We start from the raw sequence: 25,804 nt of genomic DNA, 5'->3' as shown, positions 1-25,804 counted from the left end.
AAAAAGGTAATAGTACTAGTGGTAGTAGCAGTAGCCATATTAAATGTTTTAAAAGTAGCCAGAGTCAGGATTCAAACCGGCAACCTTGTGATTATGTGCCTCCCATTCATCCTCTTTGGCAAAATGTTGTTGAAAAAAGCTTAATATTAAAAAAAAACAGTAGGTAAAAAAAAAAGTTGAATACAAGCACACCATTCCTAAAAGAGCTGCGCACTAAATATTTAAATGCATTTTGTAGCTGAAAGCATGCAGGAGTGGACAGGTGCCAAAAAACGTACCAATTCGTAATGATAAAAGAGATTTGAATAACTAGAGTGTGAATGCATCCACATTTAATTCTATGATTAGACCAATCCATTTTACTGTCCATTTCCTGCCCATTATCACCAAGACGGCAATTTTATTATTTTTTATTATACAAAAGTTTTTGTCTTTTCCTTGCTCAGAGTTGCTCCAAGAAGTTTCCTAAATCCCTCCAAAGCTAGGAGTTAGAACTTTAGCTGATGTCATGAAGGTAAGATAGATTTTGTTGTTGAGATGGTAGTTTGTGCTTACTGTTGTGTGTATTAAGACATAAAACGTTTACAGTTGACATTGGATTTTAGGGAGGGTATAAATTCTTCTGTAAAATCTGGCATTTGGCTGAGTCAGCGCTGACAAATGTGGGAAATCTCAGGCATTTAACCTCTGTATGACTCTTATGTGACACTAACAACTCTGCCACACTCAATGTGTGAACCACTCTACAGAGGTCAAATGTCTGGGACTCCTTCAACAGACAGTCAGAACTGAAGCTTTTAGGATGAAAAATGAAATGTTTAGAAGAAGTCTACAGCAAGTTGCTTTTGACTGAGCTCCTCAACACCTCCCATGACCTGGATGATTGGGAATATTCAGAGCATTGCCTTTAGTACAAAACCTATGCCTGATAAAAATGTCAGGTAACCGTTGGCATGGGTGGAGCTGAAGTAAGCCTTGACTCTGGAATGGCCATAACGGTCATTTTGACCTTTTTCAAATGTATATGTGCTATAACTGTGTTGAATTAAACATTGCGATGCTGCTGGTGTTTGTATTTTCATTTAAAAATGTTTATATAGTTTATATAAATTACACAAAAGGCAACAAAATTGTAATCATTTTAACCTATTTTGGCCACAGGCGGTCATACTGACCTTTCAGTTTTTGCCGCTTTACCACTTTCATCAGAGATGAATCACCCATTTCCGTTTACGGCTGAGGAAGGTGGGCTCCACTCCGCTGCCCTGCGCTGCTACTTTGGAAAACATAAAGTAGGGGAGACTATTAGTTTATGCACCTGTATAGACTTTTTAATGATATCCCAACACATTAAATGCATTACACTCTATATTGGTTATTTATCATGATTATGGAGTTTGAAATCTAGCTGTCAAAATGACCACTCACAGCAATTCTAGTAGTTATGGAATTCTGGCACGTCGAGTGTTAAACAAGCCCACTTAGCCGAAAACTACAAAGCTAGCTGAGGTTAACAAACTTAATGTTCACGCATTTAAATAAATGAATCTCACCTCACATTACTTGTGTGAATTTGATCATGGGTTAATTTGCCCCAAACCGCCAGAATACCTTACTGTACATTAGCTGCATTAGCTGATGGGGTGTGGGTGGGTGAAATTATTCATCTTTGATGAGGAACATTAATAACATAACCTGCAATGGACTCCAGTCACAGAAACATTAAGTGCGTCTCCCCCTTAGGAGAGACGATGCGTGCTTTACGCAGGACACAGAGTATAGTTCAACTTCATTGATTATTGAAATCCCCCGACTCCTGAGCTCCATCACTGCTGTTTCCTCTGGAGAGTATTACTGTACTGTCCTGTTTATAACTACAGATTTTAGTTTTGCTGCTTAAATGAGCCATGATGTTTGCGACAGTGACATTACTACGTGCATGGAAAGGAAACCTTTAAATGACTGAAAGCAGCCTCTCTAATCATTTAAGCACAGTGTACATGCATTGTGAACCTGCCTATGACGGTGCATCTTACTATATGAATACTGAGCCTTGCGTTGCACTGTGCGCCACTTCAGCCAGCAGAAAGAAGGGCCCTGATGCTGGAGGATCGCTGCAGGTTATGTTATTAATATGATCCTCATCAAAGATGAATTATTTCACCCACCCACCCCCGATCCCCTACTAATGAGAATGATAGTTCTGATGACCTGTCCAGTCCAATCAGAGGACTGAGATCCAGGCACCACATTACACACACAGACACGCACCACAGCGCTCCTCCTCCTCCTTTAAAATAGAGCATTTTGCTCATATACAGTCAAACAGAGTTGTTGTCATCTTTACTGATTAATGATCACTATCAAAGGAAAAGATAGAACTGTCAGTAGTTGTGCTGGGTTGCTTGTATCCATGGTGCTTCCAGCTGTTCAGTGACAAGAAGGCAAAATCCGTGCGCATGGATTGTGAATCCGAGAACATTTATTTACAAAACCCCTGGGGCCATGTGGGGCCACATCCATTTTTTTATTCTACCATGTTGCCCTAGGGGGGGCTCCATACATTTCTCTCCATTCTGCAGTCAAATAAAGAATCATTACATTACAATACATTACAGTGGATTTCAGTACCTCTGCAGCTCTTGCTGTAGAGAAGTGAGAGTAAAGATAATCCACTTTTTAATTCCAAAAGTTTAAAAACAAACTTTGTCCCCTCGTCACTCTGGGTGTTTATTCCTCCAAAGTTCCCGGCTCCACCTATGGCTGTGTCCTCCAGAGCTCCCCAGCTTCAGCAGCTGTCTGCCAGTTAACGGTAACAGGGGTACTCCGCACAGCAAGCCATATTATTTGTCCGATAGTTACCAACACCACAAACGTGATGATCAGTGACTTGAATCAGCTGAGGTGACGCTGAGTGGCCACGCCCTTAATTATGCATAATGTATATACAGCAGCAAAAAAATAAGCTACCAAGCTGTAATTACAGACCAAAACCATTTTTTGCACCAGGTTGTTAAAATGTTGATTTCTGCTGGGGTGTTGTGGGGATTTACTCATTTTTGGAGTGACCTTTGAGTGGCCAATTGAGGAAATGTTGTTTCTGGTAGCTCCAGGTTGGATTCAGTTTCAGCCCTGGAGGTAGCTGCTTAGTTGCTAGCAGCAACTTTTAGTCTTAATGCTAAGCTTGACTAACCACATTCCGATGCCAGCTCTATACTTGATGCACTGATTCATGAATGATATTGATCTTCTCATCTTACTCTGGAAAAGAAAGTGATACACCAACTTTAAGACTGGTTTTGCGATTTAAAAATTTTAAAATTTGATGTCAGGACGTTGGGTGTGCAATCTTATAAAGCTGTGTAATAACAATATTTTTTCAGAATGCTTAAATAATTCATTGTTAATGCGATATTTCATATTGTGTATACTGAACCCAGTTTAGTTGATGATCATAACTGGCAATATTTCCCTTTTTTTTTGCAGGAGAATAAAGCAAAAATACTCAAAGAAAACAAGAGAATGACCAAATCACAGGATGAAAGACTGGGGGAATGGATGGAGGAAGACGGAGATTTGGAGGCTTTAATCACAAAGGGAATCAGCTCTTTCCAATGGCTGAAAAAAATCCCATTTTGCAATCAAGAACTATGACAAGAGGATACTTATTAAAAGAGGTTTATTGTTGCTGTAAATGAAAAATGTAACTTTGTTATAATGTTTTACTGTGGGCTGAAAGTTGGGGGTGTCTAAAGTTTTCAGGCATTGTTACATGGGTAACTTTTTGAAGCAATCAAGTTAGGCAAGAATGTCTTACATTGACAGTTTTGAACATGTGGGATAAGCAGGAGGGGCTTCACCAAACTCATCTGATAATCATTAACAAATATTTTAGAATTTCATCTACAAAGGATTTACTAGTTAGAATTTGAATTTCTGAAATGTTCTCATTGTTGAACGGTGATGTCAGTGATGCAACGCATATTGTAATATTATTTGTCATATACAGGGAACTTTTTTCCCCTATGAGTTGGGACACAAGTGGGGTCCCCAAATTAGTCATGAAGAAGTTCAACTACATTATGTTAAAGTATAGTCCAGTTTAAGAATTTCTTTTTACTGACATCACAAAGGCACTCACTATGAAAACTATTAAAACTCTAACAAAATTAATTACTGCCCATCACCATTGCTACCAAATGCTACCCGTGTATCCCGACCTGTATCTGCTGTCTTTTAGATGTCTCCTCTGTGTATTTGAACAGTGCACATGTCCCAGGGTTTCCATGTGTGGTTGTTGCATGGTAGTATATCGTGTATCATAAAAGTATTCTTCACCTTTACATACTGAGAAAAGATGAAATCCTGACTTTTCAAGCCATTTTGGATTATGTCGGCCATTTGGAAAACCTCAGTGTGGACTACAAATACTCTGTCCATGTCTCAGTTTCACCAAGTGGATATACTGTTCAAATGTCCAGGAAATGGACTACAAGTCCCTTTGGAATCAAAATGCAGATCTTATCATTTTCTAGTCATACCCAATTAAACCCACACATCTCCAATGGAAATGGACCACAGCTCTCTGATCAGCTTGTACATGTCTTTGTGGGTACCAATAAGTACACTGCAGAGTAAATTTACAACAGTACTTACATTGTGCTTTGTCATTATGACATAACTTTTTTTTTACTAGGGGTGTGACGATCGTAGAAGTTTGTCATCAACTGTGTGTCGCTGTCGATAGAGAGGTGGGGCACTGCAAAGACTAGTATGATATAATAATACTTGCTGCTGCTCACAACATGTATTAAAGGTCCAGTGTGTAGGGTTTAGCAGTAAGGTTGCAGATTGCATCCATCGTAACATCCCTTAACTCACCCTATGGTGTGTGTGCCAGTGTTTGGTTTGTCCGTTCTGGGCTAGGTAGAAACATGGTGGCTAAACATTGTGATGTCAGTGGAAGAGGACCGCTCCTTCTGTAGATATAAAAGGCTCATTCTAACAACATCTTTCAGGTAATTATGCACTTATATAATTCTGAACATTATTTTCCATTTCAGTCCCCAAATCCTACACACTGGACTATGAAAGATTTAATCTTTGATTGATGTGCAGCACCTTTTCTATCTAACCATCACGTCATAGTACAACCACATTGTCAGCATTGATATTTGGCTGCAGTTGGGAATGTGGACATCGTGGACAGTTGGGGCAAAAAATGCTCTGTGCACCGGGGCAACTGTGCTTGTACAGTTCAAGGCTACTGTTGTCGGTGCAGCCTTAGCCTGCAATGTTTAGAAAGCACAAATCCAATGACTTACTAGTTGCTGAGGCAATCTACCACAGTTATACTGTACCTGAAACTGAACATCATTAAATTTTGTTATGACTGTTTTGGTATAACTTTATTCTGTTTGCATGGAGGACAATCCACTGTGGTAGATTTAAAATGCCTACATTTACACAAATATAACAAAGAAAGGGTGTGAAATACCTACATATTACATATTGTATTATGTATTTCCTTTTTATGTATGCGTTACATTTTTTCCTAATTATTTTTGTAAAGGACAATTTTTTATCTTTTTGTCTTTGATAACTGAATGAATTGTTTCCCAATTTCGCAGGCCACATTAAAATCAAATCACAACATTTCAGTCACAAATGTAGGTTAAATGTACAGTTAATAGTAGCGTTCCCTAAATGTGTTTTATTGTTAAAGTGTAAACTGTTTTCGGCAATAATAAGCACTGCACATGGTTCTGCTCCCTCAAGCTGCAATTGGACGGTGGATTGTTTTTCATTGTAGCATTAACAATGCGCTTTCATCTTAAAAAAAAGATAAAGCTATGCTGCACCTCTTTATGAAAACTAATGATTTATTATTGGTAGGTCTATACTGCTCTCTGCTGGCGATACTAAAATGCAATACACTGCAAAAGCTCTTTACTTTGTTTTCTGTGTGATTTGATTTTAATGTGGCATGGAAAATTTATTTCACAATGAAAACTAATTCACTCAGGTATTAAGTACAACAAGATAAATATTTGTCTGGGTGCCACAGTATCTCACCTGGTAGAATGCATACCACACATCAACCCAGAGTCCTTACAGCAGAGTCATTGGCTAATTACAGCCTGGGTTCTTTACTGCATGTAATCTCTTCTCTCTCTCCCCTGCCTCTCCTATCTCTCTACTGTCACTATCAAGTGGAGGCAAAATGCAAAATACAAAGAAAAAAAAGGATAAATAAAATGTTCCGTTCTGTTTTCATTTAATCATGACACAGCAAATCCATACACAAAAAGGAAATACATATAACAATGTTATTTGTATTTTATTGCATTTCTTTGATTTATTTTCATTTAGGCATTTTAGTGTCAATCAAGCAAGCTTACAGTTGCAAAGTACAAGGTTCATTTATTTGTCATTTTACAAAAAATAGTTGCCAAACGAAAGTTAGTTTAAGCTCCTAAATGCTACATAGGAGAAAAACAATACAAAACAAAAACGACCCATGTGGAATGGGGATTTCAGGAGTCTGGGGAAAAGAAGCTGCTCTGTAATATGGTGGTATGGCAACGTACACCCCACTTTACCAATGTCACATGCTCTTGAGATGAGTACCAATGATGTTCTGGGCAGTTTTCATAATCTGCTACAGAGAACCTAAAGCGGTTCTCCTACTCCACCTCAGCTCCGCAGATGTAGACAGGGGCGTGTGTCTTTGCCTCCCTTTTAAAATCAAGATACAGCACCTTGGATTTACTGACATTGACCAGTAGATTGTTCTCTTTGCGCCACTTTTCAAAATCGCTGATCCCCTCGATTGTCATTTCCTCGATATGATCTCTCGTTGTTGTTTATTATGCTGCTAATGATGGTGGTGTCTCTGCATACTTCACAATAGAGTTCTCTTGATATCTTGGAGTGCAATTATGGGGTTACAGTGTGAACAGGAGGGGGCTGAGCACACAGCCTTACAGGCTGGACACAATGGATGCCTGCTGTGTACTGCATGGCGGCTGCGTTGCTGAGCTGCTGAAGCTCACTCGCATGTTTGTGTTCACATTGGCTGTGCTACCGCTGCAGCACGGCTCCTGCCTGCCCTATCTGTTTACATGGAGTTTGACTTAATTATCAATTTATATGGTGACATGATTTTCTTTTACTCCGCTGAAAGAGCGAGAAAGCCAGATGGGGAAGAAGAGGGAGCGAGGGAGAGATAGTGAAAGTGAAGGAAAGAAACTGCCCCTCACCTGTCGTGTGTGTTCTCTTCATGTCTGTGACATATCCTACACATACAGACGTTAAAACTGTAGTGAAACAATGGTAAGATGTCCATATGACTGTCTACAGGTCGTTTTCAGGTCATATTTAGCTGAGAACCGCATGCAGCGATGCTTGACACGCATGTGAGAAGCCCTGCTCATGCATGCAGTGTGAACGATCTAACCTGTTAAAATGGCAGGCAAAATGAAAAGGGAGCGGTAATGTCACGCAGCAGCACTGCACACGCATCCTGTGTGTCCAGCCTGTTAGGGGGGCTCCACTGCTGAGTACTGAAGTAGAGGAGGTGTGACTGCCAATCTGAACTGTCTGGGGTCTGTTTGTAAGGAAGTCCAATATCCAGTTGCGAGTGTGGTAGTTCAGCCCAGAGTGTTACATTTTCCGCTTCATAGGTGAGATTGCATTGAGTACTAAGCTGAAATCAACAAACAGCATTCTGATGTAGGCTAGCTGTTCTTATTCTCCTGTGAAGACTGACTGGAGGATAGTTGATATGGCATCCTCTGTGAATCTGTTGGCTTTTATTTTCTGAGCTCAGGACAATGGTTCTTTTGTGTATGACAAGATAACTGTCTGATCAGTTATCTTGATCTTGAGACACAGCAACATAAAGCCCATTCTCACTCCCAAAGCGTGAAGGGCATGTGGTCCTAAGCTTTTGACTTTGATGCAGTAGGTACCTCTCTAGCATTAATTGTTGAACCGCCCCTTTAGTGCAGAAGTAGAGAGAGCAAGAAAAAAGTCCAATCTTGTGGATGCTCATGGTCATCCCCTCGACTCTCCCTCCAGAGAATGAGGTACCTTTGTGATGAGTCTCAAGTGATTTGTTTTTGATTTATGCAATTTAAGAAATTGAATGTACGTAAATGGCGTAACTTGCATCATGTAAATGACAAAGTTACGTCACTTATGTTACTACCGTAGTGTGCATTACATAATTTACGTAACAAGACTGAATGTAGTTATTTAAATCAAAGTATGATCTATGGAAGTTTTTTTGAAGTATGAAGTTTTGGTGATTAATCTTTACCAATCTGTGTCAGTTTGATGTTAATGACAGTCCAAAAGCAAAAATATGTCATAATTTGTGAACTTTTTATTTTAAGCCTTATTTTGAATGTCTAACTGGACTGTTATTCTGTTTTTTGCTAACTTTACTGTTGACTCTTAATTCTTTCAGCCTAACTTGACTGTGGAGCCCCTTGCCCCTCATACACTAGGGTGGTAGGTAGGGTGTCATAGTTTGAAGCTTCAGGCCACTGACCAAGCTGCAGTATTTGGCGAGTTTGGAGTGAGAACATGTTGCAAAAAAAAATTCAGATGATGAGACAGACTGAACTTTTTGTATGTTTGATTGCTCTTGCTTGTTGGCTCATTTGGCTGATTTTTAGAGATGTTATCATACTCTCAGATCTCAGCCACTACATCCAAGGTGTTGCCTGAGCTACTAAAATAAAATTCCTCGTTAGTTATTAATTGGACACTGCAGCGGATCAGACTGATCTGATACATCACAACATGACTGGAGTTTCATACTGGAATGAAGACAGATGACAGATGCAACTCAAGTGTATCACCATAAAGTTTTATATTTTGCTTGTTTTCTGATTCACCAGCGAGTTAGAATGTATCAGCCTGACTGGAGGAGAACAAAAGGACCACAGAAAACTGTATTCATTCATTAGAAACATTTTTCTTTTCATGGTCTGTTTTAAACACGTCAGGCTGATCATTCCTGAGCGTTGGCTTTCATATGTTACATCATTTCAGTTTTCCCTGAAACATTTAGCCTAAAAATAGCTTTCAGTGTCCAGAAAACACCATAATCACATTCTGGATTATTAAATGAATGAATACAGAGGCAGATAATGAATCAATACATAAACACAGTCTGCGAGTTGAAACGGTTCCTGTGCCTCCAAGCAGACACAGTACACAGTATAAATACAGACTGCAGCTTGTTCTTAATGTGCAGCTGATTGTTAAACAGGTAACAGACAGAAAATCACAGCCACAGTTTGAATATTAAGGTTGTGTGTTCACAAAAAACCCCAAAAAACAAATCCAGAATAAGTTTAATGTGTTTAACAGAAGCTTCATTTGCACAAAAATAAATGATCAGGATATCAGCAGGAGCATCACAACCAGACATGTCTAATGAGAGTTAAAACTGTGAAACAGGAACTGAACTCACACAAACCACAAAACCAGACAGTAAAGCAGATCCAGCTGTTAGAGTGGACAGCTGATCCAGCTGTGGACAGCTGATCCAGCTGTGATCAGCTGATCCAGCTGTGGACAGCTGATCCAGCTGTGATCAGCTGATCCAGCTATGATCAGCTGATCCAGCTATGATCAGCTTCAGGACTCGCTTCACGTGACGCTGCAGAGGAAAGGACGTCTCATTTGTCTTAAAACAGATTTCCTCGGTCCTCTCTCCTCCCGTGGTTTCCTCGCATCTCTCCACAAATCTTTGATGGGCAGGACTAAGATGCAAGAAAAGGACGCAATTTAGGCGAAATGAGAAGCACCAAGGAAAGGGGAGGGAAGGGGGGGGGGGGGCAGGTAGGGAGAAAACAACTGGAAAACGAGAACCAAAGAAGCTGTAGCACCTGTAGCATAGCATTACAGGCACTACAGCCTTCCATAATACCACGACAGCTTTTACAAGAACTGAATATAAACGTGTTTAGTGGAGCTGTGCAGAACTGCTATCAGTAGTGAAGCAGCCCTATTTCAGACCCTCAGCAGACTGTGATCAAACCTGCTCCTCTGTGGCAAAGAGGATAATGCACATCTCATGAAGCCATGATTGTGGCTTCAAGTCCCCATCTCCCCACACTAAGAAACATTTCCAGAGTAGTTACAAACTTCACACATGCATACACATGGTTGATTGTATTGTTATTTATACATGTCTTTTCTTCTGTGCCTATGTGACAATGGGTAAAGCAAGTGGCTCATGACCCAATGTTCTGGGGTTTGAATCCTCATCTCTTTTTACGAGAAATTACTGTAGCTAATAACTTCACACTTGCAAACACATGGTTGATTGGATGATTGATCAGGCTGGAAATGTTTTCCTCAAGGAAACTGTAAGTCTCTGTGTTTTTAACAGACATGTTAAAATATTCCATATCACTGCTACTGCTACTGCAACTACTGATACTGGTACTGGTACAACTACTACTACTATTGCTGCTACAAGTACGGCTAAACTAGTCCAACTAATGATGTAGAACCTCTCTATAAATGTTAAACGCCTTCAATTGTGCCAGGATTGTTGCTAGTCAAGTACTTACTTACCACTGGAAAAACTATTAAACTGTATCAGACTCACTTTGCTAGAAACCCTATGTTAAAATATACCACATTTAGAGTGTCCCAGTAGCCCAATTGGAGTTTGTGTCCTTACCAGTGGCCCAGGGTTCAAATTCACCTTATTGCTCTTTGCTACATGTTGTCCCCACTCAATCTCTCGCCATTTCCTTCACTCTTTCTTGTTTCCTATCACAATAAAGCCATGAAACAGCCAAAACATAAAAAAAAAAAAAATACTCCACAGCTCTGGTCTACGATCTGAGAAAGATTTGAAAAAAGCACCCCCCCCCCAACACACACCCCTCCCCTCTGTGCTCCTTAATCCCTCCCCTCGGCGCCTCCCGCGACACACCCCCTCTCCCGCAACAAGCAACAAGAGCGACAAGCCGGCAGAAACCAAATACAGCGCCAGCTTTAGTAACGATGTCACAGGTAAAGTTACTACAATGCACGTTGAAACTAACGTAAATCTTGTAAGTCATTACAATGTCCACAGCTAAGCTCCACAGCCAAGCTAGTGTAACGTCATTAGCATGTTACAGCTACGTTACAGCTACGTTACAGCTAGGTAATAAGTTACTATTTATCAACAGCTAAGTTAGCCACTGTTCTTTCAGCCTTTGCCGGTGGGGCAAGCAGAGGCCGCTTGCTACTGTCGCTCTGTTTTTCCTCCATACCTGAACTGCTCAGGGCAAAACAAACCTCTTGTCCACTTGTAGTTTCAAATGCGGAAGTGGGTCGGGACGAGGCGTGACCAGGAGCAGGAGAGTGAGCGAGGGGAATGTATGGGAAAATTGACCAATAGGAGCCATCCAGACCGGAGCCATCCAATAGGAGCCATCCGGAGCCATCCGGGCCGGATGGCTCCTATTGGTCAATTTCTTTGCAGTTTTGCAGGCGCTAGAGAGAATGGATTTATTTGGTTCACATTGTGTAGGTCGTACTATTGGGCCATAACCACCATCTAAATAATGTTAATAATAATGATCAATCTTTCAAATCGTAGACCATAGCTTTAACTTTTATACACACAAACTGACATAAATGTAAAGATTGCTGTGTGGTGCAGTGGCCAAGAAGTTTGAGTGGGGGACTCATATCCATACACTTTATCACTTTTTTATAAGTACTTTTGTACTTACTTTTTGGTAAGACATAGGCATTTCAGCATCCACACTGCATTGTCAGCAGGAAATGCATATTCTGTTCAAAAATGGAAACCACTTCAAGAAAATGTGCAAATATGTAATTGTTTCTAGGCGTTTAATGCACATCTTGACATCGGCAGGATTAAAGGAGGATCCTGCTTCAGCAATGAAGAAATCATCGCTGCCAAATATGAGAGAGAAAAAAAAGCTCATTATCTGTTTATTCATAGCAACTCAAAGGAATTAGATAAACCAGTACCCTGACCTCATCTAGATTACATTTCTGCCAGTTGTAAATGGTTTATATATTTTATGTATTGTATGTATTATATTTTTTTATATTTATTATGTTCATACTAACTTTGATTTTATGTTGTATTTCATCATGGTTATTTAATGTTCTGCAATTTTGACAAAAGAAAGCCCACAGGGTCATTTAATTTCAAATATATAAAAGGACCAGATTAGGTTGAAAATGGGTATATTTGAATTCAAGCCTATTCCTAACCTTGAAAACATAACAGTTAAAATTGAACTTGGTCCAAACTTTAAAGAGTTTGTATGAACTGTACAACTTTGGCTTTAAGAGTCAGGTAAAGGTCCATATAGGCCAAGTATTAACAATTTGTGCTTTGTGGGAAATCAGATTTTCAGTTTTTTCTCAGGCATGCTGAGATAATGTACATCTTTATGTTAAGAAATGAACATGACCACAACAGGATAAAATTTATCAATGTCCCCTATGACTGACGTGTGGGTGGTGATGGTGTCACAATCTCAAACAGGGGACTCAAAAGCAGCCGCACACTCAAGGGTAGATTGAAAGTTTGTATTGTCCAAAAACTGTTTCAGAGGGTGAGGGGAATGGAAGGGAGAGAAGTCCAGGCTGGGCAAGGCAGGAGAGGTCCGGGTGGAAACTAAAGGGGCAGGTGGTGGTGTGGCAGGCAGGAAGGCAGGCGGGCAGAAAGGCAGGCAGGCAGGCAGACTGAGAATGAATCCTAGGCACAAAAAAGCAACGTTTAGAAAGCAGAGCAAAAAACTCTAGAAAAACACAAGGAGCCCGAGTCACAAATACCACGGAGGGCGATTAACAATGTGGTGAGGATGAAGTGAAGAACCGGAGTAGATATACTAGAGTAGTATACTAGTAGAGTTGATTGCTGGATGGGTTGCAGGTGAGCGGCTTGGAGCAGGTGTGCAGATGATCTCAGGGAGCAGGAATAGAGTGATGCCACACCCACCACACAGACACAGACACACACACACAGAAGAAAGAACGAGGGGGGAGAAAAGAAATCAAGGGTACAGTAAGGGTAACAGTACCCCCCTCAACAGGAGCCTCCTGGCGAACCCCTTGGCCTCCCTGGATGGGCCTGATGGAAGTCCCGGATGAGAGTGGGGTCCAGGATCAGGTGGCAAGGGATTCAGGTCCGTTCCTCAGGACCATAACCCTCCCAGTCCACCAGATATTGGAACCCCTGGCCTCGACGGCACTGTGTAAGCTGGGTGGTCATTGATGATCTGGGTGGGTGGCGGGGCAACGGCTGGAGGGCACAGAGAACTAGTAGAGACTGGGGAACATGAGCTGAGAAACATGGAAAGTGGGATGTATCTTCATGGTCTGGGGTAACTTTAATTTAACAACTGTAGGATTAATAATGACAGCCACTTAGAAACGAGGTGACAGTTTCTTGGAATCAGTTTTCAGGGGGATATTTCTGGAAGACAACCAAACACTCTGACCTGGCACGTAGACTGGAACGGGGGTCCGATGTTTGTCGGCAACACGACGGTTGTGGTCCAAGGGCAGCCTCAAAAGGGCTAGGCAGAGGGCTTTCCAGACGTGTGAGATGAACTGAGGGCCCCGGTTGAGACGATGTCGACGATGTCCATACCATGGAGGCGAAACACATGCTGCGCCATTAACTCTGCTGTTTAGTGGGCAGTGGGTAATTTAGCCAGAGCAACAAAATGATAGTGCTACCTTTAGATGGTGGTAGTCCAGTGACACTGTCCTAAGTTGGATGATGTGTGATATGTGCCTCTATGTTTTTCCTATATGTTTGTATGAGGACTCTACTGCAAACAAAATCTACCTCTTGGTACTAATAAAGTAACTTGAACTTGAAATCCAAGGAAATGTGGGACCAGGGATGAGTGGGAACTGGCAGAGGACATAGCAGCCCAGCAGCTGGCCTGTGGGAGGCCTTTCCTCGTGCACACACTGTGCATGCCAAGATGAAAGCTTCCACATCAATGGAAGGCCACCAGAGAGTGCCTCTTCAGGAGGGATAGAGTGCGACCAATTCCTGGATGGCAAGCAAACCAGGAAGTATGCCCCCACTGAAGGACCTGAGAGCGGACAGAATTTGGTACAAATAACCAGTGTGCTGGTCCATTACTGGTCCAGGGTGGAAGGATGGTATCCGGACTGAAGACCCCCCCCCCCCCCTCCCCCCCTCAGAGACAAACTGGCGAGAAAGGTTTAGTGTTGTGTGAACCGGGTCTGTAGGTGAGGGTGAACCTGAACTGACCGAAGAACAGGGCCCACCGAGACAATATAGGAGCTGAGGTGAAACATCTCTTCAGCTCCCCAAACACACCTCCTCCACCTCAGGGGACCAGAAGAAGGGGACAGAAGAGGAGGTTAGTCAGGTAAGGGGGGCTGCCACTCTGCTGTAGTCCCGAATGAAATGCCGGTAAAAATTAGCGCACCCCAAAAACCTCTGCAGCTCCTTGACGGTGGTGGGTCTTGGCCAATTTGCCACTGCCTGAATCTTTTCAGGGTCCATCTTCACCTGCCCACCTTCAATAATGTATTCCAGGAAACACACAGAATGGACATGAAACTCACATTTCTCAGCCTTCCCCAACAGCTTGTTGTCCAGCAGTCTCTGTAGCACCTCCCTGACATGTAGGACATGTTCCTCCTTGGAGCGAGGAAAGATCAAGATATCATCCAGATAAACAAACACAGTCTGGTTGAGGAAACCCTGGAGCAGATCATTTACTAGGGCCTGGAAGTAAGCAGGGGCGTTAGTAAAACCAAAGGGCATCACACAATATTTGAAATGTCCAAGGGATGTGTTGAAGGCTGTCTTCCAATCACCCTCTTTGATGTGGAGAAGATGATAAGCATTTCTCAGATCCAGTTTTGTGAAAATGGTGGCGCCATGGAGCGACTCAAAGGCAGAGGTAATTAATGGCAGGGAGTACTTATTCTTAATAGTTATGTCGTTAAGACCGTGGAAATCAATACAGGGGCGAAGGGTGCGATCTTTCTTGGCCACAAAGAAAAAGCCAGCTCCCATGGGGGAGGAGGACGGTCGAATTATACCTGCAGCTAGGGAATCATTAATGTAAGTCTCCATGGCCTCTCTCTCCATGAGGTGAGGAAATTAAGTGAAAGTAGATCTGTTCCTGATGATTTCCGAAGATGATCAGCTGCACAGGACAGGTTTGCTGAGTGATGCGTGCCAGGAGTCTCCCATCCAGTGAGTTGGCGTTGAGAGGCCGCTTGCTACTGTCGCTCTGTTTTTCCTCCATACCTGAACTGCTCAGGGCAAAACAAACCTCTTGTCCACTTGTAGTTTCAAATGCGGAAGTGGGTCGGGACGAGGCGTGACCAGGAGCAGGAGAGTGAGCGAGGGGAATGGATGGGAAAATTGACCAATAGGAGCCATCCAGACTGATGGTGATGGAGAGGGTCAGCTAACTCTTTCCCTGTGACTTTCACGGAGACGGTTGTCTAACCTAATTGACAGTGAAATAAGGGCTTCTAAAGTGTCAGTCTCGTCCCTAGTGGCCAACTCATACTTAATATTCATTATCATTAAGCCCATTGAGCAAAACCCCCTGCAGGGAGCTATCATTCCACCCTGACTCAGCAGCAATGATCCTGAACTCCACCGAATATTCAGCTACACTATGGGAGCCCTGTGTTAAACGGAGGAGACGATTAGCTGCATCCCTGCCTCATACTGGGTGATCAAACACTTTTTGGAATTTGGAAATGAACGTGGGTTAGGAAGACATCACAGGGGGCTGATTTTCCCAAATAGCAGCAGCTCAGGCTAAAGCCTTATCCCGCAAAAGCCCCATGATGTATGCTATCTTAGCTCTATCAGTTGAGTAAGTAGATGGCCGGTGCTCAAAGACTAGTGAACACTGCAAAAGAAAAGCTTTGCACAAACCTAGATCTCCAGAATAACGCTCAGGAGCTGGCACGTGTGGCTCACGGGGAGGGGTGGCTGGAAGGGCTACCGGAAGTGGCTGACTGGGAAGTTGGGGCAAGAGCTGCTAACTGGGCGACGACACAGTCAACTTGTTCACCAATCCTGACCACATGGCGAGAAAGCGTGTTCAGATTCCCAATGAGTTCCTGGAGACATTGTGCATGCTGGCCCACCAAATTGCCCTGGGAGGCGAGGGCATGACGAAAGGAGTCTGAATCTGAGTGATAGGTTCCAGGGTCTGTGGGGGAGGAGTCTGAAGCCGGTGAGTCCATGGTGGCCAGATTGTTCTGTTACAATCTCGAACAGGGGACTCAATGGTACGGCCGAGGCCATACAGATGGGTTTGCAATTCTATGAAATTTCTTGCGATTGCTTCTCAAGGTAGATTTTCAGCTTGTTAAACTGTAGACTGCTAAATAAACACATCACATCAGTGTATACACCTATACAGTATATCAGAATCACAATGGCATAAAAACATCTAGATGTCACTTTCCCACGTGAAGGATGTGCTTTATCCTGTGTCTCCTTGTCCTTATTTGCTTCCAGTGAGGAACTCGTCAGTTCAAGTAGCCTTTATAAAGGCATTAATGATATAACACATGATAAACTTACTTGGAATGAAATCTGGAACCACCAAAAACCCTTTGCTTTGCTCTCTTTTCAAGGACAGAGTTTTGAGCCATCACCTGGGAAAAGAAAACGGAGGATTATAATAAGCATTTCCCAAAGAAACAATAACATTACCATTGATTTGCACCAATAAAAATATATTCAAGTTCCCACTACTTACAGTCATTCCACATCGTGGGGAAAACTGCAAGCCCTTCGACATATTGAAGGCACACTGCTTTGTGCGACAAAAGACATCTTTTGGCTCTGCCATGGGGCTCTTGACATCCAAGGGATGATTGATAAGTTCATGGCCTAAGGTAGAAGGAGAAGAGTTATACAGCTCTCATTCCATGCATGTGCAGTTCATTTTTTTAGTGATTATGCAGAAAGTTTGAAGTTGTGGTATTTCTGTTTCGGGTAAATTTAAAGTCAGTACTGTCTGAGAAAATGGACAACATTGGCCTTCATGCAGTCATATGGTATGTCGGTCTCATGGGCTTATGACTAAGTCTGGGTACAGTTCACTAGATTGTGCATTAGCCACCCATCCTCCACAGGAAGCTACCCCCTATAGTGTAGGCCAGGACATTGTTTGGTTAGCTTAGATTACTCCCTAAGCTACACTACAGACTGTCTGCCAAAGCAACACCATAGCCAACCCAGGATGAACACCAGGCCCTGAAGCCAGTTTTCGTAGTGGCCAAACCATGTAATTACATTGTCACGTGATGCACTAGGGCCCAAAAAGACTTTTTCCCTTAAGCTTGCATTGAGAAAGAAGTGTCGGTTAAACGGTGGATACATTTTTTTGAGCGTCCCCCCGCTAAATGACAATAATAATTTGAGCCATTAAGTCCAATAAATTTGGAAAGTCTAAAACAGCTGCACAATTAAATTATTAAGTTAGCCGGGCACTACACCGGAAGCTAGCCGGCTCTTTCGGCGGAAGTATCTAGTGTGCCTCACAACAGTGGAGTATTTTTATTGAGCCTTTCTGGCTTCATGAGCCACTGAGCAGCTTTCATAGGAATGAACGGGCTCCGTCTGGCTGTGTCCAGATATAATTAAATGTCCTTGAGCCAACCCCATTGGTTGTTGACAACTTGCTCAACAATAAAGAACCCTTGTGTAGAGCGATTTATTTCTTCCCTGGCACAGAGTGTACAGCCTGGCTGCCCTGAAATCATTAGCAGGTTAAATTTCAGTGAGCGCAATGAAGAGATATAGTCCCTACTTAATGACAGGTGGGATGCACAGACCGCATCCACAGGCCCATTGTTAAGTGTTATGACCCTGGGTCATTATTTTGTTTATACTGTGTGTATACTGATATGTCCCTCCTCCTCCTAAGGTGTGAGCTGTCTCCTCTGAGCGTGTGTGTGTGTGGGTGTGTGTGATTGATAGCAGGTTGGACCAGTTGATTGGCTAGATCTGGCTGATTGCCGACCCAGGATTGGTCAGAGGCAGGAGAGGAGCCTTTTTGAAGCACCGGCTGACTGCAGTCTTCCCTCTCTCCACCTATTCGCCCACATCCAACTTGGACTGGTGTCTAGCTTGCCTGTTAGTTTATTGTGAGATCCAGTATAAGTCAATCATCTGACTGTTGAAAATGTTGTACATAGAGAACTGTGTGTGGTAGCCCAGTAGGAGGGAGAGGCCTTTTATTTAACCCCTTTTCTCCTGTTTTTCCTTATTTAGGAGTTAGGTAAGAATTTGTCTTTTTGTTACTATTTTGGTTTTGTGTTAGGAAGGTAGGGGGGTTAGACTCTTTTTGTTAATTGTTTTGGCTTTGTCTCCCTCTGAAGAGAAAATAAATGCTACCTTATATATATAAGGTATATATATATATATATACATATATATATACATATATATATATATATATATATATACATATATATATATATATATATATATATATATATATATATATACATATATATATATATATATATATATATATATATATATATATATATATATATACATATATATATATATATAAAATATATATAACCTGTGACACTGGCCTTCTTGGGAGTGGGAAGAATGGGGGAGAGCACATCATGTCATGTCTCTGGTTCCCCTAGACCAGGGGCGTAACATAAGATATTTGCTTCTGATCGTCCACAGGCAAACCAGCCTTGCTGTTCAGAGCAAAACAACCCTAGAAACGGAGGTAGAACTCCTTAGAGCACAAAATTCTAGTTACCTCCATAATCATTAATTATTATTGCTAGCCAAATTTAACCTAAAGTCCCTATTAATATTGCGTAAAACCACAACAACAGGTAAACTTCAAGTAAATAAATAATTGAATGTGTATAAAATAAGATTACAGGTTAATAGGACAATATCCCCTCAAGCTAAGTGACATTGTGTTATGACAAGTAGCAGCAAAGTCAGGAAAGTATATGTAAGAGTAATATGGTACTGTCAACATATTGATGTATTAATGTCAAGATATAATGTCATAGTGTTGTGAAAAATGTTTTTTTCAACAATCGAAAACAAACAGTTCAATACTTTTCAATTCTGAATATTTGAAACAGTTTTAATACTCATTTTCTGCAGTATCGATACACCAGTACTGCACTTTCTTTCTCTCTCATCTCTCTGAGAGAAAGAGGCATAAATAAGAGAAATAAATAAAATAATCAATAATGAAATATACATGGAAATATAAAGAGAAGAAGGGGCATGTCACCCTTCCACTTTACAGCCCTGGTCAACATTCTTCCTCCTTGAGACGACCTGTTGTTGGGGAACTGCCACAGGAGCAGTTTTGAGTAGTTTGCTAGGTGTTTAGTCTATCTGTCTGTCTGTCTGTGGACAGATTTTGTCAATAGCATCACAACCGCTTAAGATGCAGTCATGAAACTTACAGTACAGGTAGGTAGGTGTGTAACGATTAAGGTCAGGTTGGAAGATTGTAGTAGTCTTATGTAATAAAGTAGTAATTGCTGCTGAGTAGTCTTGGGTTGGAATATATGTTGTTGGGTACGGCGGCTGTTGTGATCCCATTACAAGATGGTCTAGTTGATTCCGTTGGAGTAGTTGTGCTATTTTTTGGACCTGTGCTTTTTTTTTTTGTGGGGGGGGGGGGGACCAGCTGAATTTGCTTATAAGGTGAAAGTTTGCAGGAGCTATGCCAAGATGCACCTAATTTTAGACCCATGATGTCTAACTTGGCTTCATGGGCCACTGAAAAACTTTCACAGGAATGAACAGGGCCTGACCTCCGATGCTGTATCAAGTTTCTCCTTAATTCATCAATGGCTAATACCTACTCTGTTATTGAAGAACACAGATTTCATCAGTTCAGTCACGTCTTGAGGACACCGTAGCTGAGATTGAAATTGATCTCACTCATGAATCAATGGGCAATATTTGGTGGAAAAGTAAAAACCTAATTCATATCAATCTGCTTTATTCAAGGAGTACATGTAAAAAATGAAGCATCCTCAGGAAATGAAAGCTGCTCAGTGGCACATGAAGCCATAGAAGTTTGACTCTGGGGTATGAAATTTCCTGGATCTTTTGCATTGTGCAGTCCATAGAGCATAAGCCACTACCCTTCGAGCTGGCAAACTTCTGGTTTAGTCCTCCTCTTGGATTTGAATGAGGATCAAATGATTGAATTGTGTGCCACTTGAAAATTTTCAAAATGTTTTCAGAATGAATGGATAGAATACTGATGGAGTTGTGACACTCAAAAAACTGTAGCCACCATTTTACACCCGCTTCTTTAACAATTTAAGTTTAAGGTTTGTGCGACAGTGTGCGTCATGAAATGTTTTGATCACACAGTTTGGCCACTGTTACGACCCCTCCCTTTATGTTCGCCATGATGCAGTTGATCACTTCCTGCAGGAGCTGGGAGTCAGGGTGGGTCATTAGGGCAAGGTGCTGACACCTGGCTAGGCCTCTACCAAGGTTATAAATGCCAGCTTGGTCTCATTGTCCCTCTCTCTCTCTCTCTCTCTCTCTTCTAGGCTCCACTCTGCTACAGGTTCTGAGTTCGTTTTGGTGTTTTCTTTTGCATTCAACAGCAGCACACACACACCTCATTCATCCACACACTACATTCACTACTGATGCCACTACTCTCCACCCCTCATGCTTTTTGTAGATAGTTATGTTGTTTAAGTTACAATAAAACATTTTCATTGGCACTTAAATCCTGACTTGTCTCCCTTCTTTGTCACATACATTGAGCCAGTTTGTGACAAGTGGGGGCTTGTCCGGGATTGTAGGTAGTAGGAGATTCTGGAGAGGTATTTGGTCCCTTTCTGTTTGTTTGTTGTGAGCTTGATTGGACTTGACTGGGGTTTTGTGGTGGGCCATATCTGGGGTATTTTGGTGTCTGTTTGAGCAGGAGTTCCTTCTCCCCTGTTAGGCTTGGCAGCGGGTTCCTCTAGGGCAGGGGTATTCAACTAAAATTCAAATAGGTCCAGTTAGAGAAAATTTCCTCAAGCAAAGGTCCGGAACATCATAATGTCTAACTTCCATTATGATTTAGTGTGATATATATTGAAGTAGCCTAGTTGTATCAACGTCTGCATGTAATCAACAACTGACTGTCAAATCAAATAAAGAAAGAACAATTCAAAAACATTTTGACAATATTTATTGTCACTTAACATTTAATTATACAGATATATAATACTGTAGATATGTATTATTTTCTTCTCTCTTTAAGGAAAAGAAGGGCTGCATTTAAAAATAAAATAGTGAAAATAAATAAAATAACTTTTTAAAAATTGTGCATCTTAAAATAAAGTACTTCATTTTTGAAAAATAAAATAAAGTGTAGCAGTAGCTTGAGTTTCCCTTTTTCTTTGTTAATGTTTCACATCTTAACAGTCTCAATCAATTTTACAACAGATAGATCTCAACACACCTTAACAATTGAACAGTTTCTGTTTCTTTCCCTCTAATATCCCACTCCCCCACTTTCTGTTGTTCAGTGAGAGAATTGAGCTCTATCTTGTCCTGCCAGGATTTTAAATCTGGGCTGGAATGGTGTCAGGGCCATTCTCATACACATGTGGAGGTGAGCCTGGAATGATAGTTTTAAAAATGTTCATTGTGGAGAATGAATGAGTCTATCCATTCTGGGTTGAAAGCTCTATTTTCTCTCAGAGAGCGCCATGTGTAGTTATTTTTCTCTGTTGTCTCCGGCTCACTCATCTCTCTGTCTTCTCTCCCTGTATCGCTCAATCGTCTCTCTGTCTTCTCTCCCTGTATCGCTCAATCGTCTTTCCGTCTGTCACTCGCTCCTCACCTCTTCCATCTGTCTGTATTCAGAGTCGCAATGTTTATTGCCTGGAATGCACAGATTTGATTGGCTGAGTAGCATCATGTGGGATGGCTTAACTCGCATGCAATTGGTCAGTGGATTTCCTCATTCGCTAAACCAGTACCGCAAAGTCAAAATAGAAGCGACCCGTCAAAATTTTAAATACTTAAATAATTTATTGACTATAAGTCCAGGTCCGTATAGGACGGCGTCTGGGTCTGGACTCGGACCGCGGTCCGCCTGTTAGTGAACTATGCTCTAGGGGACTCGTGGTGACTACTTAAGGCGGCGGCGAAGGTGGGTAGAGCTTTTATCTCGGGAGCATCTCCATGGTTGTGAGAGAGTTGCCAGTCTTCTGGTTGCTTTCTTCACACCGCTAGTTTAGCATGCATAATTATCCCCCAACATTAACTGCACGAAGACTAGGGATGAGTTAGTTAGCTAGCTTTAATGGTTGTAGTTAGCATCACGATAGGGGTGAGGCTCCTGTTCACCTGTTACCCCAGGTTTGGGTTTTCTGTGTGTCCCAGTCAAGGTTGGTAACTTGTTTGGTTGATTGGTTTTGAAGATGGCTTCCCTTGTGGAGAGTTTCATCCAGGATCCTTGGATTGCAGAGCACTATGAAGTTGACATTCCAGATAAGAAGTTAAAGGAGAGTGTTAAAACATAAAAACATAATAAACTTAAAGGACGGTCTGTTTGAGGCTGGAGTCTTGTGCTGGCAGCCAGTTAGCAGTGTGGTGCCTAATCCTGGAACTCTAACATTTGACCAACAGAAGGAGTTGCTGCAGTTGCAATTAAAGCAGCAGTTAGAGTTGGAGAGGATGAAATTTGAAAAGGAAGTAGAACTGGAAACGATAAAGCATAAAACTCCGATGTGTGCAGAGCTGATAGTTTTGAGGCCTCAGAGGGCAAGTCTTCTCAGTTTGACCTGGTTAATAATCTATGCTTGCTTCCCAGGTTCAGCGAGTCTGATCCAGACTCATTCTTTTCTCTGTTTGAGAGGATAGCAGATGCTCGAGAATGGCCAGATTCAGACAGAACCATGTTGCTACAGTGTGTTCTGACTGGTAAGGCCTACTCAGCTTTAAGTGTAGCTGACAGTAAGGTTTACGACACAGTGAAGGCAGCAGTGTTGAAGGTGCATGAACTTGTGCCAGAGGCATATCGCCAGCGTTTTAGATCTAGGAAGAAGCTGGATAATCAGACTTACACTGAATTTACCCGTGACTTAATTTCCCAGTTTAACCGCTTGTGTGCAGCATCTGAAGTTGATACATTTGATGATCTCTGCAACCTGGTGGTTCTGGAACAACTTAAAAACTCTGTGCCTGAGCGTGTAGCTACATACATTAATGAACATGACGTAAAAAGGCCAGGTAAGGTAAAAACAGCTCATGAGGCAGCTCCGCAAAAGGTTTAGTCAGGGTGGGCGGAGTTCATCAGTCAATTCTGACACCTGTAGGTACTGTCAGGCTAGGGGGCACTGGAAAAAGGTCAGGTCAGGTGAAACCTGCTGTTCTGTCTGCTCCAGTCATAACATCTGAGAACAGGGAGCTAGGTCAGGTGCAGGCCTGTACTGAGCTGGTAGCTCCTCAGGCTGACTACTCTGCTTTTATATCAGATGGGTGGGTCTCTTCGGTAGGAGGTGGTGTGCAGGTTCCCATTAAAATCCTAAGAGACACTGGAACACTAGATTCCTTCATTCTTGAGTCTGTGTTACCATTTTCATCCAAAACTGACACTGGTGTATGTGTAATCACACTCGGGGTGGGTATAGTTCCATTCTTTGTCCCATTGCATCGAGTGGTTCTCAACTGTGGTCTTGTTCAGGGGGAGGTGTCAGTGGGTGTTCGTCCCCAGTTGCTTGTTGAGGGTGTGCGTATGATTTTAGGTAATGATTTGGCTGGTGAGAAAGTGTGGGCCGATGGTGAGCCTAATGTAGTGAAGCCACCTACGTTCTCCACTGGTAGCGCCCTCTGTGACACCACTGCACTCGGGTAACATTTTCCCAGCCTGTGCCATCACCCGTGCTGCCAGCCGTGATGCAGAGTGTGCTGGAGCCAGAGTGTTTGGAGTTGCCAGATTCTTTGCTGGTTGACCAGTTAGCAGGTTCTCAGGCTGACCTAGGGTTAGGGGCATATTGCAATATTTCTTCTGGCCACGCTTAAAGAGAGACATTGCTCTTTTCATCAAGACATGTCATACCTGTCAGCTCACTGCCAAGCTGAATCAGGTTGTTAAACCTGCTCCTCTACAGCCAATCCCCGCCATTGGACAGCCATTCGAGCATTTGATCATTGATTGTGTGGGTCCCCTGCCTCGGTCCAAATCTGGGCACACATTTTTGCTGACTGTAATCTGTCAGGTTACCAGGTATCCTGCTGCTTATCTACGCAGTATTACAGCAAAGGCAGTGGTTAGAGCTTTGACCCAGTTCCTTTCAGTATTTGGCATCCCCAAAGTAATACAGTCTGACCAAGGTTCCAACTTCACATCCCATCTGTTTGCTCAGGTAAAGCATAACAAATCAACAGCATACCATGCATAAAGTCATGGTACACTTGAACGTTTCCACCAAACGTTGAAATCACTGTTGCGTGCTTATTGTACAGAACTGTCAGGTGACTGGGAGGATGGGTCGCTCTGGTTGCTGTTAGCAGCTTGCGAAGTTGTCCAGGAAAGTACTAGATTCAGTCCGAATGAGCTGTTGTTTGGCCATAAAGTGCATGGCCCACTCGTTTTGCAAGATGGATGTTTGCCAGAGGATCCACCTCAAAATCTTATAGATTATGTCAACGGCTTCAGATTAAAACTGTACAGGGCAGGTGAGCTGGCTAAGCAAAAGCTGCAGAAGTCACAGGGCAAGATGAAAAAACCGGACCAACGGGCTGAGGCTCGCCAGTTTAACCCAAGTGACTATGTGCTTACTCTTCTGCCTCTTGTAGATTCACCTTTCCAACCTTTACAGTGGTCCTTTCTCTGTGGTGGGTCAAGTCTCTGATCTAAACTATCTGATTGAAACTCCTGGCTGTAGAAAATCTACAAAGCTGTGTCATGTTAACCTCCTGAAGCCATATCACACTCACGAGTCTGTGTTTCCACTGCAGCAGAGCTCCCCAGCCAAGTCAATTTTGGTCTCTGGCCCTGTTTTGATGTCCCCCATGTCTGAACCAGTGGTAGTTGAGGGGGAAGGGGTGGACATCCTGGTGATGGGTTGTTGCAGGGCCGGTTGCGAAATTCAGAGACACTAAAAGATCTGGATATCCTTGTCGGGCACTTAGATGTGGCTAAACGTGATGAGTTGATTAAACTAATTAACAGCTATGTATCACTGTTTTCTGATACCCCAACCCAAACACCCTTAATTGAGCACAACATAGATGTTGGAGTTGCTGAGCCCGTCAAGCAGCGCTTTTATCGAGTGTCAGATGAGAAGAGACAGTTGGAGGCTGAAGTACAGTACATGCTGGATAATGGCATTGAAGAGCCTTGTTCATCCAACTGGAGCTCCCCATGCCTCCTAGTCAAAAAGGCAGATGCCAGTTTGAGGCCCTGCACTGACTATCGTAAGGTGAACAGTCTCCAGTTTCCAGTCTCACTAAACCTGAACTGTATCCACTTCCTCGTATGGAAGATTGCATTGATCTAGTAGGTTCAGCCACATTTGTGAGCAAATTTGATCTTCTCAAAGGGTACTGGCAAGTCCCGCTCACCAAAAGGGCAAGGGAAATTTCAGCCTTCATAACTCCTTCTGGCTTGTATTCGTACACTGTAATGCCATTTGGTTTGAGGAATGCTCCTGCAATATTTCAACGGCTAATGAATCGGGTTGTTTTGGCAACTTAGCATTGCAGTGTATCTAGATCAGTGGTTCTCAACCTTTTTGG

At 42.4% G+C, this 25,804-nt stretch overlaps 1 protein-coding gene across 1 annotated transcript in view; it reads left to right on the top strand.

Moving 5' to 3' along the window:
* LOC141019543 (junction plakoglobin-like) overlaps nucleotides 1-3,847 on the top strand; it is a 215,167-nt gene extending 211,320 nt beyond the window's left edge. The window contains exon 17 of the mRNA XM_073494492.1: nucleotides 3,487-3,847. The gene's annotated coding sequence lies outside the window, so the exon portion shown is untranslated. The remainder of the gene's footprint in view (nucleotides 1-3,486) is intronic.
* The last annotated feature ends 21,957 nt before the right edge of the window (nucleotides 3,848-25,804 follow it).

The sequence above is a fragment of the Pagrus major genome, chromosome 23, assembly GCF_040436345.1.
Source record: "Pagrus major chromosome 23, Pma_NU_1.0".
Lineage (NCBI taxonomy): Eukaryota > Metazoa > Chordata > Actinopteri > Spariformes > Sparidae > Pagrus > Pagrus major.
This window is presented reverse-complemented; position numbering and strand designations above follow the sequence as displayed.